We start from the raw sequence: 17,974 nt of genomic DNA, 5'->3' as shown, positions 1-17,974 counted from the left end.
GCATTTTCTTTGAATGTGGGTTTCAGTGCAGTTCAATGAATGTGAGTTTTAAGGTCCGAGAGGTTTATTGTTGTTCATGTTCATTGTGAGACTATATTGTTTTGTTTGGCAAATGGCTATCAGTGTTTGTGCTATATAATTTGAAATAAGAGTTTTAAATTTAAATCCAAATATCTGTAATCATTGTAGAAATAAAGAACAAAAAAAGAGTATTGACACTGACAGGTTTGAACAGTGTTTATAGTACCTGTGGGATTGGATTCCTACCCTGCTTGGAACCTCATTTGTCTATGATTCGGCTCTCCTGAAGATTGCGCCCACTTGTGAGGCTTTTTTTGAAATGGGGGCGGGGGGCAAAATGCACAGAGAAACTAACACTTGTGTAGAGGCATTTCAAGAAAAAGCATATTATTTTTCTAATATATGCATTTTGTAATTTGGCCAGTGAGTAAAATATACCCTGAATTCCTTTGTGCTTGAGTGAGTCACGCATGCTGTTTTCATATTTAGATTAATAATGTTGCATGCCAGGTAAACGATAACACAGGACTTTATAATTTGTCTACCTCTGACCATAGTCAGGAGGGCCCATTGTATGCTTTATTTTGCAGCTTTTAATACCCATGCTTTAGAAGTTCAACAGCTTGGGTACTTCCACTTATGCAGTATAAAGTGTGTGTCATGCCATCAGGACTGTGATCAAAAACAGACCCATTGAGTTCATGCTTACAAGGCTATTACATTTTTTATATCTGTGCATGCTAAGTTCTTCAATAACCAGATACCAAGAGAAGTGAAGTTATTTCACTCATATTGCCAGATAATTCCTACATCACCCTTTCTTGTAGTCATCCAACTTCCCAGTAAACAGACCTCCTTTATGAGTGGTGCAAAAACTATATGCTCCAGTAAACTTGTGTCTCTGATAGACTTTGAAATTTGGTAAAGCAGTGAATAACTCAGAATGTCATGCCAGATTAGCAGTCCTGCTGTTTCTACAGCTTCACACACCAATCAGGTTCAACACTAGTTTGATGTGTAATTTATATGAAGTTTCACTGCAATCGTGTATTAATGCAACTTAGCTTGTATCACACACATGCGTATGCTATAGTAGGAAATAACTCTTATTAACTGCAATTTTTAGATCAGTAAATGTCCTTCTTGCTATCCACCCCCAGCATTTAAGAACTTCCGACACCCTTGGCTATATGGAACTACAGTTTAATTATATTTTTAATTTTCCCTTAAAGGCAAGGAAGTACAGAAAATTTAGTAACTTTCTTGGGAGCCAGATGACAGTGGTTGAACAGAAGTATTTCTGCAAACAGATTGAACAGTGTTATGACAAGAGCTACCCACAATTACAGATAGTGGTATTCCAGGTTACAGCTTTTCTTCAGATTTTGCTTCATAAGATGGAAAACAATCTGCAGTGCATACCAAAAATTAAAGTGGAAAGAAAATACATGACCTGCTTTTATAGAGTTCAAAAAATTTAAATGAAAAGAAATGATTAGCTTTATTAAATGTAACACACACACACACGCGCACACACACGCACACACACGCACACACACACACACACACACACACACACACACACACACACAGACACACAGAGACACACACACACACACATACACACACACACACACACACACAGACACACACACACACACACACACACACACACACACACACACACACACACACACACACACACACATACACATGCACACACACACACACACACACACACACACACACACACACACACACACACACACACACACACACACACACACACATAATCAAAAGTTTTTTTTTACTGAATCACATGAATAAAACTTAGCTCTCTGACAAACAGATTGCATTTTTTCTCTAAAAAAACATGGGTTCCCAATGCCACTGTCACACCTGATACAGTTAATAAGGACGTGGGCAGATTTCATCCCTCCTCATCACTTGATAATAAACCAATTAAAATACAGACCCTGCAACTCTAAGAACAGAAAGAAGACAGATACAGAGACGGACAAAATAAGTATGGAGGGGTTCAGAGCCTGAGGTACAAATATGACTCTGTCATTGTACATGTGGGTGTGAATGACCTGAGACGTACCTCCCTTGACTACATGAAAAGAGACATGGAGGAACTCTCGGATTATGTAGCCTAGGTGGGTATGACCCTAGCCCTGAGCAGCATCCTACCATCACCCAGAATGATACCATAGTACAAGCAGAAAATGATTGATTTCAACAACTGACTAAGTTTCTGGTGTCATTCTAAGGGGATCCAGTATCTGTCTGCCTGGGATGACATGAATGACAGACCTCGATGCTTGGCCAGAGATGGCCTGCATCTGTCACCCCTGGGCTTCCAGATGCTGGCCAAGGCTCTTGCCACCCCTATAGTGCCTTTTTAGGCGGTGTTCCAAACACCAAATTATCATAATAACAGCTACAAACAAATGCAATATGAGGGTCATGCTGCTCAATGCTAGAAGTCTAAATCTCAGAATGCACTCACTCAAAGCACTCCTTAAAATGGAGAACATCAACATTTGTGCTGTAACAGAGATCTGGTTCAAGGCAGCAAAACACACCACTGCACTTCCAGGCAATAACTCATTCCACACCTTTCGGCCCCAGAACTTGGACCGAAACTCCAAAGGCAGTGGTGTTTCCATATTCATAAAGGATGCGCACACCCCTAGACAGGTAGCCCAACATAATGCATCTGAGATACTTCAGGTGCAGCTAACATTGTGTAAGACAGTGATTCAGGTCGGAGCCTGCTATAGGTCTCCGACCATGTCCCAAGACTCACACTCCATGTTCCTAATCACCCTGGAGAATATTACGGTCCAAGCTTGTTTTTACCCCCATGAGAGGTAGCAACATCCTTGAACTGGTCATTACTAACATGGGCGACCATTGCTCTACACCAATAGTCAACCTCCCTGGTTAGATCCGACCATAAACTAATCACCTTGGAAATCCACATCCCTCCCAGACCCCCTACCCCCGCAAAGGTAACCACTATAAAAAACTTTACAAAGCAGAGAGGTGGCTAACTTCATGGCACCCATGCAAATGGAGAATTGTTGCATGACCACTGAAACCTACACCAATGCGCTGTACGGACACGTACACAAATGCATGGATCTCGCCATACCCAATAGAACCAAGATACTCTCCTCCAAAAAAAGGAAGCCAATCGTGTGGTCCCCTGCCATAAACAAACTATACAACAGAAGCAGGAAACTGATGCGGAATAAGGTAAAGTCCCAAGACTGGAAAAACTCACTAATCAGCCTCAACAAAAAGTTGAGATGCCTCATCAAATCCTCTAAAGCTTGCTTTGAAAACAGAATTGCAGCAGATAGTAAAGACAACCATAAGGCCTTCTATAGTTATGTAAAGAATCTCCATTGCAATACCCAGATTTGCTCTGAGCTACTGCACAATGGTACCTCCTATGCCAAGCCAACAGATATTGCTAATATACTGCCTGTCAGATTCAGTGCCAACTTTACCCCTCCCCCCAAAGGACCAATCACAATACCAGTAGATTGCCAGGCACCCAGTATTACTGCTGCACAGGTTAAAACAGCACTTTCCAAGGCCAAGAATACAGCTTCTATGGGACCTGACAATATCCCTGGCTGTGTTCTACATGAACTACAGAGTGAACTGGCACTTCACCTGTGTGCCCTGTTTAATCACAGCCTCACCTCAGCCTTTGTCCCTACCAAATGGCGCACTGCTACAGTCATCCTTCTCCACAAAAGAGGAGCGACTACAGACCCTGGGAACTATAGCCCCATTAGCCTGACGAGTCTGATATACAAAGCTATGGAATGCATCATTATGGACCTAATAAGCAAGGATATAGGAAATATCCAAACTCTGGATCCTACACAGTTTGATTTTGTGAAGGGTAGATCATGCCTGCTCAACTTGGTAGACTTCTTTGAGTCAATCACCAGAGCTGTGGATGAAGGCAAGGTGTTTTATATAGCCTACCATTATCTGGCCAAGGCCTTTGATACCATTCCCCACACAGGAATCATAGAAAAACTCACTAAGCTAGGCATCAACCCCTATATCACTAAGTGGGTTGCAAACTGGCTCACAGATAGAACCCACAGGGTGAAAGTAGCTGACTCCAAGTCAGACTGCAGACCAGTCCCTAGTGGAGTCCCACAGGGTTCGGTCTTGGGTCCTCTCCTGTTTGGTATCTCCTTCTCAGAAGTCCAGGCCAACACGAAGGGATGCTAGCTGACAAAGTTCACAGACAATTGCAAGTTGGGAGCTATTATTAACTCCCCAAATGATGTTGACATCCTACAGAAAGACCTCACTGAGACCAACGACTGGTGTCAGAATCATGGCCTTAAGCTCAATGCCAACAAATGTGTCATCAGCCCCTTGGGAAAAACCTGGGTCCCTTGAATTACCACATCGATGGTGGTCCACTGAACACAGAAGGCATTATAAGAGATCTGGGAACACAGGCTGACAGCAACCTCTCTTTTGACTACCACATTGCCACTGTGGTCAGAAAGTCCTTCTATGTGGCACATCTCATTACTAAGGGTTTTACATCCAGGAAGAAACAGGTCATTGTCTCCCTCTACTCTTCCCTCATTAGGCCAGTCATCGAGTACAATGCCCCATTTGGCATGTATCTCAATAGTCACATGCAACAACTGGAGAGGCCACAAACGTACCTCACAAAGAGGATCCTAGGCCTTAAACACTTGTCCTATATGGACAGACTCAAACAATTCCAACTATTCTCTGTCTCATATCGCCTACTTAGAGGCGATCTCTGCTTGACTTACAAAGCCAGGTCTGACCCAGCTTTGTTGGAAATGCTACATCTAAAGAAATCCCAATCCCTCTGCACCACATGCTCCAGAGACCTCCACTTCATTACCACAATCAACAGAATATGCTGGAGAGACAGGTTCATAACCTAGAGACTGCCCATGCTATGGAATAGACTTCCCATACATGTCAAGCAGAACGCCTCACTGGCCCTCTTCAAGAGGAATCTTAATGAATGGATGGGAAATAGAAAATTCACCCCAGGGAATCACTCCAGTGGCTCTACTCAACAGAGGCAGTGGGAACTAAGGTCGTGTGGCACAATGCTAGGGTAATCCTATGGGCTAGGCTTATAAAGGCTCCAGGACCATTAGCCTAGTACACACCTATGAACCTATGAAATATCACCCAAAATATATTAAACAAAGATAAGAATGTCAAGAAAATGAATACTGCAAGTAAAGGCTGATGTGATAGCTAAGATCCCTTATAACATTTGATGCGACAGCAAGTTCTTGCTTAACCATTGCACCTTTATTAAAATTCTACAAATCGTCAGATTACACAGACTGTCTAATTCATAACCAGAGACAAGATCTGCCATGTATAAATGGAAAGGGGTAGGCTTGTACTTATGATTGATTGTTCTGCATCATAATCTTCATTCCAGAGCAACACAATCTCCAAATACAATGTCCAGTCTGTGCCTGCACCAAGTACTAACAGTAACCGAGGAGCCTTTGTCAGAGGTTGTCCACTGCTATAAGTCAGACAAGAGGCTAGAGTAACATATGCCTCATGGAGTCAACAGGCTTAGTTCTGTTCTTATAACCCCATGAGATAGTTATACTCCATGAAGTTAAGGTAATATAATATAATATGATTGTCACTTAAGCAAGAATTACCTGAAAATGCCATTACCTTCTTTTTCAACACTAGATAAAACATATTAAGTAATGTACCTCCCTATACTGGTATGGTATGGATAAACTTTCAAGAATGAATGCATGTTTATTATGTTTAGCACGTTTTCTACTTCCTGTGCTGTTAAAATCTGATAGGTTTATAAAATGAATCAAGTTAAACCTGGGCACTGTTTCTAAATGGAATTTGAGGTTTTGCACAAAGACAAAGGATTATTGTGGACTATTATTAAAGATTTGTTTTTAGTAGCAGAGCTCAGAGACTTAAAATATCCTTGGAATAAAAATTATGTCAATCATAAGTGGAACTTTCTAAGACTGAACTAAAGCAAAAAAATGAAATATTAGCCTATCTAGTACACTGCTTACATCATAATCTCTTTTAGGAAAACAGACAGAGAAAGAGATATGGAGGAAGAAAGAGCGCGAGAGGGAGAGAGAGACTGAGAGAGAGAGGGAGAGATGGTGGGGAGTAGTTTAATAGAATATTTATCTGAAAAAAATATATATCTTCACTACTATGTAATCAGTTCAGCATTAGTTATACCATACCATAGTTGCACATAAAGCCTTCTATATCACCATTCCAAAGTATGGTCACGATGTCAACATTTTGTTATTAGCAATTAAAAATGTCAAAACCATACTGCCAGTGGCGGCTGGTGACTTCAAATCAAAGGGGGGCTGCAGAAGACAGCAGAATGGGTGGGGCTAATGAGAAAGGGTGTGGCCAACTAGAAAGGGGCAGAGCTATGCTCAAAACCACAAAAACTGGGACTTTAAATACGCTGCCTTGGGTGCCAAACCGTCATTATGTGAGTCCAAGCAAGACAAAATGAAGTGGAGAAAAAATATATTTCAATGCATTGACTACATGACAGCTTACTTAATATCTAGATGGAAACAAAAAGGTTGTGAGGCATGAAAAAATAAATTACTTTTTAAATACATTACTGGAATGCCAGTCAAAATCAAGTATAAAAAAACAAGCAGCGCTCATCTTAAACCACTGTACTTCTCCTTGCGCTGCAGTTCTAATTATAATTTATATTCAGCTTTATAAAAGTAACAGGCAGCCAACAACAAGCATTTTTTGAATAATAAGCATAAATCAACAGTATAAAAATATGATAGAAAGCCAGAACATTCTGCAAAGTCAACGACAGATGAAAAGCCACAATTGTACTTGTGACTACCTTGGATGGGGGGATACTCAGTCTGCACACTTACACTGCATAACTGCTCCTTGCCTTGCTTGGACACATCCAAAGTCACTACATGGGGGAGTGGGGTACAACAAGTATGTCACAATTTGAAATGTATCTGGCTGACAGTGATGGCTTTGGCCCGACACATTTGTCATACTCTCTCAACCTCAGAGCAAGAAATCTGGACAAAGCCATAAATAAAAGTGGGACGAAGGCCCAAAAATAAGGACAATTTTTAAATATTGCTCTTACAAACTTAGAAAGTTAATAAAATAGTAGATCTTGCATTGGTATGAATTTTCTGTAGGGTATGAAATCTGAAACTCAAACGTCTGTCATTATTTTCTAACTTCAATCTTTAACGATTTACCACTAAATTGCTAGAAAACCACAATTTTATGAAAAACAGAACAAAATTGTGATGCAAAAATCTGGATATTCTGTGAAAATCTATCTATATATATATAGACACACACACACACACACACACACACACACACACACACACACACACACACACACACACACACACACACACACACACACACACTCTGCCTCCATGTGCATTTCATCATTCTTCTCTTTAAACAGAAGGATGCAGCAGAAGAGCGTGTAAAGCGCACCTGTGTGTGTGTGTGTGTGTGTGTGTGTGTGTGTGTGTGTGTGTGTGTGTGTATATATATATATATATTTGTGTGTGTGTGTGTATATATATATATATATTTGTGTGTGTGTGTGTGTGTCTGTGTGTGTATATATATATATATATATATATATGTGTGTGTGTGTGTGTGTGTGTGTGTGTGTGTGTGTGTATATATGTATGTATATATATATATATATATATATATATATATATATATATATAGATAGATAGATAGATATAAATAACTGTAAATATGCATAAAAACACCTAAGTACCATAGCACGTCACTTAGTTTTCCTGAGACACAGTTATTTTTCTACCAGCAAAATTGTTCCTCAGCCAACAAGTCTTCATTTAAATTGGGTCCAATTCATATGGATGTGATAGTATTCAAGGAGAATGTTAAAAAAAAAAAAAAAAACATTTAATGCAAGTATACAGGCCCATCTATAAGACGATGCATAATTTCTTCCAGCACTGGACGGTTCAGAGGGTATACATTTCAGTCCTGCCTTTTCTGTTTAAAATTTTTGGACATCACTGAAACCCAGAACATGAGCTATAATGTTAGCCATATGCTCTTAGTGAAGACAGTAGTGGAAAGGAGGAGGAGACAGAGCTAAGTGTGCAAGACACACTTACTTGTTTACTCACAGTGATCATCGTACACTAAAAACATTTCTATCATTTACTGCCAAAATGAGCATCCCCTTTCACATAGATCACAAATCCAAATTCAAAAAACTTCCTTCCTTTCATAATGACATACACATTAAAAATATCACAAGGTCATATTCAACTATCTGGAGGTGGCAGATCAATAGTCTTTTGTTTTTCTATTTAAAGGTGGAGGAGTGAGAATCAGAAATAGTAAAACAGTCTGTTGTATTGTTGTAGATAAGAAAAACTACCCAAAATCAATAAATAAGGAGGGAAGGCCAAGCACTGCTTGTTTGGCACACCAAGTTTCCAGATCTCTGGAAAATGTATAAAATGTTCACTTCAGGATATCTGTGAATTAACTGCACAGGGATCCCCATTTATTTAATTTAGTCATTGCAGACTAAACAGCGGTAATATAATTGTAAATACCTTTTTGACAAGCCTCCTGTATCTGCTCTTTTACTATTAAGTTTTTTTCAGCAAGGACGCTAAAGCTCCAAAGTGATGTAAGATCCAGTATAAGATTACTTAGCTTATAAAGGTGACTCTGTGACTATCTTGAAGATCTGATATGCCTGTCATACTATTACACTACCTGGTTTAAATATGTTTATATATGTGAGTACAGCAACAACAACAAGCATATAACAATGATCTTTAAATACTTTACAGTTTTAGAAGACAACTTAAGGAAAATGTGAAACAACTGTAAGGCTACTCAGCTTTAATTCAAAATTCTTAGTTACATGAACCCCAGTAGCTAATGAAACAAGAACAATACAAATTCCTTATGAAAAAAATGGAAGCTGTATAGTCCTGGTTATTCATCCAGATTGTGTGAAATGTGTATTACTTGTACGTAGGTAAAATTAAGTTTAACTGAAGATGTGAAAAATGGTTTCACAATATAAACACAGGAAAGCAAATGATTGTACTTGCAAATACTTAATTTTATCCATCCATAACTCCTTTTCCCATTTTTACACATGGGGTCGGGGTATCACTTCAACAGTGAGAATCATCTCGAGTCACAGCTGGTCTGTCATACCGCACACTCATACCTATGACCAATTAAGTGTCCAGTCCATGTACTAGATGTCTTTAGAATGTGACTGGAAACTGGAGCACCTGGAGGAAACCCAAGGAAACACAGGAAGGACATGCAAACTCTGTAGAGTAGGCATCCCGACCGAGAAACTGAACCAGAGAACCTCTTGCTGTGAAGCAACAGTGTCATCTGCTGCACCGCCATGCTACACAATAAATGCTATCCATAATTAATAAGCTAGTTTATCCCAACAACAGATTAAGATATATAATGAGTTTATGCAGTTACACAAGTACTTTAAAATTCCTGAAGGTAAAATGCCTTTTAGATGCTAATAAGTGTGCTTGATTAACTAGTTTTTAACTGAAACTCTGTAAGATATACAGAGTATCATAAAATGAATCTGCAACTCAGGATGCTCAGAAAAAGTGCTGACCTTTTTGTACTTTTATAAAACAAGAAATTGAACTATACAAAATGGCTATTTTACAGCTGCAGCATAGTTATTTATCCTTTACAGTAAATAATTTTACATATCATTTATTAATCCAGTAGAAATATACAGTTTTTAGTACTTGCATTGTATACAAGGTAAATACCACCAAGGAAAGAGCAAAAATATCATATGTAAGTCAGTCTCAGTCAGCTGTTAGCTCAGTTTAGAGCCTTTCACTGTCCGTGTCCGATCGAACAAAGTTAGGATGATTGATTTCCGTAATGCTGCTGCAAATTTGCAAACCATACAAGTTAACTGTCTGCTACTGATTGTTTCTCACTCTTTTCCCAGCACAAAAAGCCCGGGAAGAGAGTGAGAACCAATCAGTAGCGATTCAGCCCATCCACGTCACGTACGTGACTGTGCACTTGGCAGTCCGAGCCCCTTCCACTTCTATGTGGTTACAATCCACATAGACTTCTGGGCATCATACTGAAGCCTTCACTACTTAATCCGGACTACTTTTACAGCAGTCCAGATTTACAGAAACTATTTTTTTTTAAACCCGGAACTGGGCAAACATGCGCAGTTCGGGTTTCGGGACTTGGGAGTCAGTCAGACTTGCAACTAAGTAAGCAGCCAACTTAGTAATAATTATATTTTAGTTTTTAAAAATGTTCTTTTTTTATCTTATTTTTTGCTGAGGGGGGCTGCAGCCTGGCAGTCTGATGGGGCGAGCCGCCACTGCATACTGCAAAACAGTATAATTTAAAGGTGTTAGGGTAAATGTATTTATTTGACATTTATTTACTAGGAAAGTCTGACTGGGCCAGAAAGTGCCCATTTTCAGCAGATGCCCATGGAGAAAAGCTCCACAATCACAATATTTCAAAATCAAGCATCGATATTTTCAGTCACAAAGTATCATGTTACATTAAAAACAACAAGTACAAATATTTTAAATCACAAAGTATCATGTTACATTAAAAACAACAAGTACAAATATTTTAAATCACAAAGTATCATGTTACATTAAAAACAACAAGTACAAATATTTTAAATCACAAAGTATCATGTTACAGTACAAAACATAAGAGTGAAAAATGTTGTAATGAGAAAAACATAGAAGATATGTTTCATAGTAGAGTGCAATGAAAAACAGCAACATGCGTTGGAGAGAATATGAAAGGAAAAATTCAGTAGTCATATTATTTGTTACGTAGATTAGTAATGTGATAAATGAGACCTAAAACAATTCTAATAAGATAACAAAGAACAAAGACTATGGTGTAGGTAAACCGGTCCTCCAAGTAATTCTTGAATTTTACTGCTGTGTTCCGCTGCCTCCTTTGACTGTGATATTGTAATTTTAATAAGATATTTAAAGAGATATCAGAGATTGCATGATTAGAGATAGTCAGGTGAAATTGAGTGATGTCTTAGCATGAGAGAGGTGTTCATATTATGCTTATAGAAGGAAGACAGATGGAGAGAAATCATTTATGAATCCATAATCTGCATTACAGATGCAGAGAAAACCAACAGATGTACTAGCTACAGAGGGTTATAAACTGCTTTCAGGAAATATAATGCTTCGTACCCGGACACATATTTAATGAAAATTGCAAAGCATTGCATAGAAAGGCATACTAGTAAAAACAAACTTAGGACCACTCTAGCCATGTAAACTTCTTCTTCTTTCGGCTGCTCCCGTTAGGGGTCGCCACAGCAGATCAACTGTTTCCATTTCTTCCCGTCCTCTGCATCTTGCTCTGTCACACCAACCACCTGCATGTCCTCAATCACCACATCCATAAACCTTATCTTAGGCCTTCCTCTTTTACTGTTACCTGGCAGCTTCATCCTTAGCATCTTTTTCCCAATATACTCTGCATCCCTCCTCAGCACATGTCCAAACCAACGTAATCTTGCCTCTCTGGCTTTGTCTTCATATCTTCCAACCTGGGCTGACCCTCTAATATACTTATTCCTACTCCTGTCCACCCTTGTCACACCCAGTGCAAATCTTAACATCTTCAACTCTGCCACGTCCAGCTCTGACTCCTCCCTTTTTATCTAGTCATGTAAACAATAATATGAAAAATCATGTTTTAAACTTTCTTGTTCAAAAAATTCAAAAATAATGTAATAGAAATACATCCACAGGATGCAACATGTCTTTATTAAAAATAGTTACATGCAGTCATTCTTCTTAATGTAACAACTAAATCAGAACTAAAATACTATCCAGCTGCATCTGTTAATTACTTTGTCCAATTAGTGATACACAACTCAGCCATTAACTAAAAACAATATCATACAAATGTCTGTTTTAAAATGTAATAAAAATACAAAAAATGTATTTATATTAATATTAAATTTCATTGTAATTAAACATCAAAAATTATACCTTAGCAGATTTCAACTGCAATACATCATCAATCAAAATATGCTTGTTTAAACCAGGTGTGTGAAATGCATCTAAAAGGAGCTGCCAATACCAGAATTTTTTCAAGATGAAAAACACAAATTTCTTGAAATTGGGACATAAACTGGAGTATTTGCTCAAAGCATTAGTATCATCTCCTTTTCTGATCACATATGTATGTTTGTAAATTTCTGATCATATTGCATGTTCTGTCTTGCCCAAAATAAAAAGCAGAACATGTGAGACAGATAGCTAAATAAACAACCTCCTTTGTTCTACGATCGTACTTCCTAGTACAATAAATTATTCTGAGGTGTGTTGTCAGAAGTGTGTTTACACAATCAAGGATTGACCTACACTGCGAGCATTACCCACATTTAACATCCCTCATGTGTGTGTGTGTGAATAGTGCCAAATTCTCAAAGACCCCCCCCCCCCGCCACCATGAATCCCTTCAAAATTTGGTTCCTTTTAAAAACAAAGGAAGACATTTGTCTCAATTTCTCAGTGAGTTTAGCTGGGCCAAAAACTACCTTTCAGTTTAAATGAAAAATCTTATTGACCTCCCTGGCCCTATAGTTAAAAGTCAAAAAGTCAAAACCATAGTCTTTGAAAATTCAGAATTATCATGTTTACCCTACCTACATATTTTAATGGATTCTGGTTCACCTAAAATAGCTTTTAACCCATTCTGGACAGGGTACTAGCCTGCCACAGACTGCACACTCTCACTAAATCCCAGACAATATGTACCCCTAATTAGTAGTTTTCAGAATGCATGTCTTTGGGTATTAGGTGTTGGAGGAAGAAACCACAGAACCCAGAGAAAACCAATGTGGGAAAAGGCAGTATATACAGACTTCACACCAAAGGGATCCCAGCTAAAAATCAAATTGGATAACTGTTACTTTGAAGTGACAATGCTAGTCGTTGTGGAGCTGTGATGTAGTTTCAGATAGCAGATGTTAAGGGGGTATATGGTTTACTATCATTTAACTGAAGTGGAGTCGGTTGACTCCACTTCACACGAAAACCTGAACCTCGAACGATGGCAATGTCAATGTCCAATATTGCTGAACTACGAATCTCGCCCCAATCTCGACCCATGTTAAAACCCATTCCTAGATCGCATTTGACATGTAATTCAGCAATTTTGAAGTTCAGCTATGTGAGTTTTTGCAGATGTCAGTCGATGATATAATCAGTTGACCGAGTCCGTTTCAATTAAATGATAATAAACTGGGTATATTACTATTGTGTCTTTTTCTACACTGCAGTTGTTGACACAGTTAAGTAATTAATTTGTCCAGGAGAGACATGTTGTGTGTGAAGAACTATTATTTGCTGAGGGAATACACAACAGACATACCAATATATTTGTATGTAACTGTTTAGTGAATCTTTACTTAATTATTTGTCTAACATTTCTTGACTGGGTAGGTGGGTGGGCCAGAAACAAAACCATTTTCAGCCATGAAATGAGCTAGAAGGCAAATAAAATAACATTCACAACATTTGCAATAAGAATTTCAAATATGGAACTACAGAGATTTGAAACATTTTTAATGACCTTTATGTTTAGAAGTATGCCTCTCAACCTCTTAGCACAAGAAACCTGGACAAAGGCAAACATAATGGGCCCCAGAAATTGCAACAAATTTTAAATATAACTCTTAGAAAGTTGTTAGAATAATAAGTTTTACATTGGCATGCATTTTCTGAAGGATATGAAGTCTGAAACTCAAAGGTCTGTCATTATTTACTGACTTCAATCTTCAATGATTTTCCAGAAAACTACAAACTTTATGAAGAACAGACCAAAAATATGACACAAAAATCTGGACATTCTACAAAAATTTGGATAGTTGAGAGGTATGTTTGGAAGTGATAGAGAAGAATTCTTAAAGCAGAATGCAAATGACAGCAGGTCTGCTGTAATACTGCAACTCTATTTAAACAAAACAAAATAAGGGAAGGGAGACATTATCATTTTTGGGGTTCCTATTAGAACGCCAAAAGCTTAAAATAGCGAATGACCTAAAGGTCGGAAATGTCGGATCTTGATCTGCTTTTTGTGAGTTCACAGTACAGTGAGGATTGGAATATTTGCCCTTTCCTAACTGAAGTGTGATCTCAGAGTTGATATATATATATATTTAGCAGGGTGGGGGGGGGGCACAACTCCCCCCCCCCCCTCAGTGGCGTGCTCAAGGTCCTGCATTTTTGACCTTTAGGTCGTTAACGGTTTTGGATTTTTGTTTATGTAATATAGACCCTCATTTTTGTACATTTTGTGATATATGATACCTTTCATGTCTTGACCTGTGTTGAAATGCTATGAAGGCATTTTTCAGATCTGTCAGACATCAGGGATAAGGTTTTATTGGTGGAGGGGAAGTTATGGAAGATCCACGAAATAAAAAAAAAAAAAAAAAAAAAAAAAACCACGGCATGATAAAAACAGATTTAAACTCAGTGTGAAAGCCTGTCTTTGAGTGTAGTTACTATCTAATGTTGAAAAGAACTGGGTATTAGTTATATAGAATGGTTATCACTCCTGTAAGGATTCTTCTGGGAAAAAAGTAACTCTTTGTGTTCTCCTACATAATGGTTGTATTAAACTCTACCTAAATGTGATTTATTCATCAATGGCCCATTAATAGATTCCTGGGGTTGTTTTTTCAAGTTCTTAATAATATAAATGTTAATGTAGTCTTACATGGCTGGGCATACTAGCCTGTGGCTCCTGGGTGATGAATCAAGTCTGTAGGAGAAATGCTCTTGACCTAATTTAGTTCATTAACTCTAGCTTAAGATGGCTGAAATCAGTTGTGCTAGATGATTATATTTATTAGGCTGTGGTTTAGATCCAGACTAAAGTAATACTTACAATATCATGAATTGAAAGATGTGCACAGTAAATGTTTCAGTGTAGCAGTGGGTTCTGCAAATACACAGAATACAAGTTTATACAAACTAGGGAGGTGCCTTATTAGACTGTGTATTTTAACAAGAGACTGTTTGACTCTGTGATGGGGTCAGATTTTGTTTTCCTTGTGCACATAGGGCAGCATCATACCTCATTCACTCCAATGGAGCACAGGAAGTTTGCACTGTAACTTCCAATGGACGGAGCCTAAGCTTTTTGACAGAATCAAATTACGTCCTCAAATTTCAAACAAATGTTCAAATCTATGGAACCATAAAGGTTATGAAAGAAGTATAAATGGCAAACTCTTCAACACAAATTGTTTTTATAGTAGGAGTATTCTTTAGGTTCTAGGTCATAAACAGAATTTTATAAGTCACAGTAAACACAGTAACTCTTACATTTGTAATATTTTGTAAACAACTTACAGTATCTTAGCAACCACTCAAGTTACACACATGCTGTCAGCAGCATTTTATTCATCTAGTTGAAAGTTTTCATATGAGGCTAAGGAGTTCTGCCTGTGTTACTTGGTTGTTGAGATATTTAGACAAATGTGAAAATTATATCTATATAAATTAATATCATAAAAACAATAGTTAATATCTATTTTGCTGCACTAGACAGAGGTCAAATATTAATGCAGTTGCGTTTGCTATTTTGTAAGCTTTAAGATGAAATATTTTAAAACCTTGTACATAGAATGGCTTTGGAGTTATTGATGCAAATATAAACAAGCAATATTTGACAGAGGCATCAGTAGGAGTTAACTGCAGATGCACCTGGAGGCGTCACTTGGATGTAATGAGATACTTCATATAACTTGTCATCAGCACCATTTCTAATATTAACAATGACATATCTATGTCATGGATAGTAATGCGGCTGTATGAAAAGAAATCTGACAATAGATCTTGTTATAAAGGAAGCCAGTGATGGAGAATTTGACAGTTATAAGGTTTAGTGGTGATAAAATCTGATCATTGTTGTGGTGAATGCCATTTATGTTAGGTATTCCTTTACCCCTTCTCTTAACAAGGATGATTTTTTTGGCAATAGTTTACTTTAGGAGATATCACTGTAGTTCACACAGGTGTAGGCAGTGCAGACTTGGTTGACATTCCAATGGAGGTGTCAGTTAAGTGTGGTGAGTGGAATTTTTTAATGTTATCTTTATTTTGTGGGCAGTAAAAATTTTAAGAAGGGATCTCCAGCAGTCTTCTAGTGAGTAGGATTTGGCACTCTCAAAGCCACAGTCTATGTTCAATTCCCAGTCAAGGAATTTTAATGAATGCTGGGGGTGTTTACCTTGCAGACATAAAATACAGAGTTTGATCCTAACATTTGAAGGGGAACTGGCAAGGTTTAAAATGGCCTGCAAAGACAGTTAGTCTAGTACTTACCTATGAGCCTTTAATATTGGCAATTCCGGATTTAATGAGAATGAAAGATGACACACATCCAGCAAAGGGGCTGCTACCCCCTGCTATACACAATTTTAAGTTTCACTGCTTTGTAATTATATGGTATGGGGATATGGGGGCAAACCCCTCTCCCGAATGGATGTTAAGCTGTCTAGTCCTAATATAAGCAATGATCAAGTTTTCTTAGATCTCACCAGAATGTGAAGCTGCAGATCTTCACTAACAGGGCTGGTCCCCGGAAAGGTACCTTTTTACCTATTTACTTGCTGTTTCCTTATGATTTATTATATTCTTTTGTTTTCTAAACTAGGCATTAAACTGTATTTTATAAAGACTATACTCGAGTATCATAGGAAAGTGCAGCACAGAATATACAAACACAACAGGTGGCAACTGGTGATGGATGTCCCATCACAGTGACACTAAATGCAAAGAAATGTTGATGTTTGAACTACAGACCTGAAGTATACAGGGTGGCTCTCATATAAGAAAAATCCGGCAAGCATTATACCAAAAATAAAATCATTGACAAAACAGATAACACTGTAAAGTGCATTCATTGGTACTAAACAAAGATGATGGCTGGGGAGAAACTGCAGTTATTTTTTATGTCTTTACAATGTCAGTCCCATTTGATTGTGATGCTTTAATGTCTTTTAACCAGGTTAGAAGGTAAAGCCCACTGTTTTTAAGTACTTGCTTTGAGGTTTAGTAATAAAATGATGTTAATAAAGATACTGTAGGCTGAGATAATTTACCTAGTGTTATGTGATACTGGATTTTTAGCTAATTATTACCTTAACCATCTGTCCTGCAGGGCATTTCTAGATGACATTATAACATCTGGTATTAGTATGTGCAACGTTAATGGCATTGTTACAAAAATGTTCTGAGTCCTAAAGCTGACAGCTAAATTTAAGGACACTCTTCCAGAGCAATGAAGTTCAACTTTGTCTTGTTGTGTATTTTGTTGCCATCTAGTGTTATAAGTTGTGCACTGCACTCTACAAATATGAAACTTCCCTTTTTGAATAGACTGGCAGAATGGGCTGGTGGCACATATATATGCTTAAGATGATCTCTCCAGCAAAAACAATGTTTCATTTAAACTCCTGGAATCAGAAATGGTTCCAAGCATTTTCCTTAAAAAAGACAACAGATGTGAATATGTCCTTTACATATACTCCCCAGGGTTTGAGTCATGCAACCTATATTTAGTGCATGAATCTAAGTGAGTTATCCTGGACTGTTTATGGAAACTTGTTTTTGCTTTAGTGCCTTTTTCCTAACCTCAGAGTGTCATCTCTAACTGACTCCCTGACTTCTTACCCATGTTTCCCCACACTCCACATTTACAGAACATTGATTTAACCTCCGGGGAATGTTACTTAACAAGTAAGACAGGAAAATGTCACTGTCACATAAATAAT

General features: G+C 37.9%; 1 protein-coding gene across 11 annotated transcripts in view; it reads left to right on the top strand.

Moving 5' to 3' along the window:
• Nucleotides 1-17,974, top strand: part of LOC122799590 (RIMS-binding protein 2-like) — a 2,967,700-nt gene that overhangs the window by 242,274 nt on the left and 2,707,452 nt on the right. The window lies entirely within an intron of this gene.

Source organism: Protopterus annectens, chromosome 4.part0 (genome assembly GCF_019279795.1).
Source record: "Protopterus annectens isolate FY-2018-M chromosome 4.part0, PAN1.0, whole genome shotgun sequence".
Classification (NCBI taxonomy): domain Eukaryota; kingdom Metazoa; phylum Chordata; order Ceratodontiformes; family Protopteridae; genus Protopterus; species Protopterus annectens.
The sequence above is the reverse complement of the archived record's forward strand: the minus strand, read 5'-3'. Positions and strand labels throughout refer to the sequence as shown.